At 34.7% G+C, this 2,891-nt stretch overlaps 1 long non-coding RNA gene across 1 annotated transcript in view; it reads right to left on the bottom strand.

Moving 5' to 3' along the window:
- The window catches only part of LOC107834591 (uncharacterized), an 18,212-nt gene extending 15,557 nt beyond the window's left edge, over positions 1–2,655 (bottom strand). The window contains exon 1 of the long non-coding RNA XR_001660394.1: positions 2,487–2,655. This is a non-coding gene — a long non-coding RNA (uncharacterized LOC107834591). The remainder of the gene's footprint in view (positions 1–2,486) is intronic.
- Positions 2,656–2,891: the final 236 nt, after the last annotated feature.

Here is a 2,891-nt window from a genome sequence, read left to right on the forward strand (position 1 = left end):
GTAGTAAAATGAGGGAACGGTATCTGATGTACATAAATCTATCAGAATCCGTTCCCTCTGTTTTACAGTGGGGGTAACGGTATGTGATGCCCATATTTCACCCATCAGATACCGTTTCCCCTGTAGTAAAATGAGGGAACGGTATCTGATGTACATAAATCTATCAGAATCCGTTCCCTCTGTTTTACAGTGGGGGTAACGGTATGTGATGCCCATATTTCACCCATCAGATACCGTTTCCCCTGTAGTAAAATGAGGGAACGGTATCTGATGTACATAAATCTATCAGAATCCGTTCCCTCTGTTTTACAGTGGGGGTAACGGTATGTGATGCCCATATTTCACCCATCAGATACCGTTTCCCCTAAAGCGGGGAACGATATCCGACGCCCATATTTCACCCATCAGATACCGTTCCCCCTGTAGTAAAATGAGGGAACGGTATCTGATGTACATAAATCACCCATCAGATACCATTCCCCCTGTTTTACAGTGGGGGTAACGGTATCTGATGGCCATATTTCACCCATCAGTCCCTATGTTAAAGGGGGGAACGGTATCTGATGCCCATATTTCACCCATCAGATATCGTTCCCCCCTTTAACATAGGGGTGGCTTTATCTGCCAAAACCTTAAATGCCAAAACATTTTAAGTTTTGGCATTCTCTTCAAATTCCCACCCAAAACTTATTGAAGAAGTTATTACATTTGCAAGGAGCTACATGTACAATTGCACAGGATAATATGTTGGATTTAGAGCAACCAGTAAAGTTAGTATATAGTATCATGCAACTTCAAGCTAGTAAAAAAGCAGATTTCCCCGTGCAGATTTCTTCTGGTTTTTTAGTCACTCAAATGTTTGCTGATATCAGACAATAACATTTCACAATTCTCATTTTATATCGAAGGGAAATAGTTTTCTAGATCACCTAAACACTATATAGAAAAGGATACCCTACTTACTAAATTGGTAACCAGCAAAAAAAAATATCAAGAAAAACGCAATGTTTCATTCTAAAGAAGAGAGCAGTGATTCCATCCTTGGGAGTGTTGTAAACTGACTTGCACAACACAAAGGCACACTGTACATTTGCTTAAAATATCTTGATGTTGAATGCCTTAAGCCTTCAATTGCTTTTAATTACCCAAACATTAAAAATATCAGCCAAGTTTGAAGTAGATACTAAAAATGTTAAATAACTTGTTAAAATACAACATATGCAAAACCTCAAAATGATCTTGATTAAAATTAGCCACTTCCTCTACGATTTCGGACTTGTTTATGTTTGCACTGCAGTGCACCATCATTGTGTACCAACATTCTGAACATGTGAAAAAATGGTCTCACATGTACAAAAATCTATCTACACTGTGGAGACTTTTGTTTTGCCAGCACCCAATGCAGGCAAAATTTCATTTCCCTTGAAGTGTGCAAAATATGTGATATTTAGGGGAATATTCACACCCCCAAAAGGCAGTTCAATTGTCAATAGAATATAGAAACAGAATAACATACACCAGGATTTAAATAGGTGCACTGTAAAATATTTGAAGTTGGTTAACTTGAAAATGAAAGTCTGCTGCCTTGAAAATGTAGTTAAAGTGACAGGAAAATTATATTGGTTTTAACTCAGAAATTAAAGTTCATGAAGCAGATTTAACAATCACATCTTGTTGAATGTTTTTTTTTAAGTTTTAATAGTTCATTAATCTTGTATTGTGAGTTGTAATTTAATGCTTCAATTTAAACCAAATAATTATTTCTCAATATGCAAGAAAAAACTGCTGTCACCTAGTTAAAGAGCACACACACTTTTGCATGATTTTCACTCATATCAAGTTAAAATAACTACTCATTTTATTTTTAATAATTTTAATTGTTTCAAATTGAATGAACAAAATTTCTGATGTGATAATGAATTTTATTAAACATACATCACAACAAATTCTGCTCAAAAACATTTAGTGTGAACATGACAGGACATTATCGTCAAGCTTTGCATCAATGAATCAATCAATCCTCTTTATTTAGACAATTATGGTCCATAAAAAAGGAACAGAACAAAAACAAGAACAATAAAAATAAAATAATGATCCACTGCCATATAAACTAAGGCACCAGTGATTCCACAAACTAGAGAAGAACCTCACTAATCTTTGAACAGGATTGGTCAAAGTCTGAATGATGTTTACAGGGTCTGTTAACCTACACATCTGTACACAATGTTTTGAAGCACAGCAGCGCAAGCTGGTACATTGGCATTTATAAACATCTGACTGGCACTACTCCATCGTGGCACCCTAAGGAGCATCCTCATGCCATCATAGTAAGTGTCAAGTTTTTTCAGGTTAGGTTTACTGTGCAATTCCCCACTTGAAATGGATAGTTTCCACTGAGAAGTTTGAACTGGATTTCACTCAAAGAGCCTTTAATTTAGTTGACTCATCTTTATTTTTTGTATGATTGTCCACATAGGACATTGCACATAGCCCATAGGTGAAAAACCTCAAAAGAAACAGAAAGACATCTATTACATTCTGAAATTAACAAGATAAATACATTGTGAAAATCAGATTTCTACCCCTTTAAACCAGTTATTTTAAAAGTATAATAAATATTTTATAGTAAAATTCAACAGCAATAAATAAATTAGCATTTTTATCATTTTGTTAAATATTTTCACAAACATTCTGACCAACATTTTTTTCTTTCTACTTTAACCAATAAACACCAAGTGTATTTTTTCTTCTTTTTTTCTTTTTAACTTACTAGCTTGACTTCAATAAGATTAAACAATTTGATACAATAATCAATCAGAGTTCATTTGCTGCTCCAATGAAATTCAGCAATGAGCAACAGCATTGTGAGGCTTACCGGCTGTCTTTCACAG

The sequence above is a fragment of the Poecilia formosa genome, unplaced genomic scaffold (assembly GCF_000485575.1).
Source record: "Poecilia formosa unplaced genomic scaffold, Poecilia_formosa-5.1.2 Scaffold679, whole genome shotgun sequence".
NCBI lineage: Eukaryota > Metazoa > Chordata > Actinopteri > Cyprinodontiformes > Poeciliidae > Poecilia > Poecilia formosa.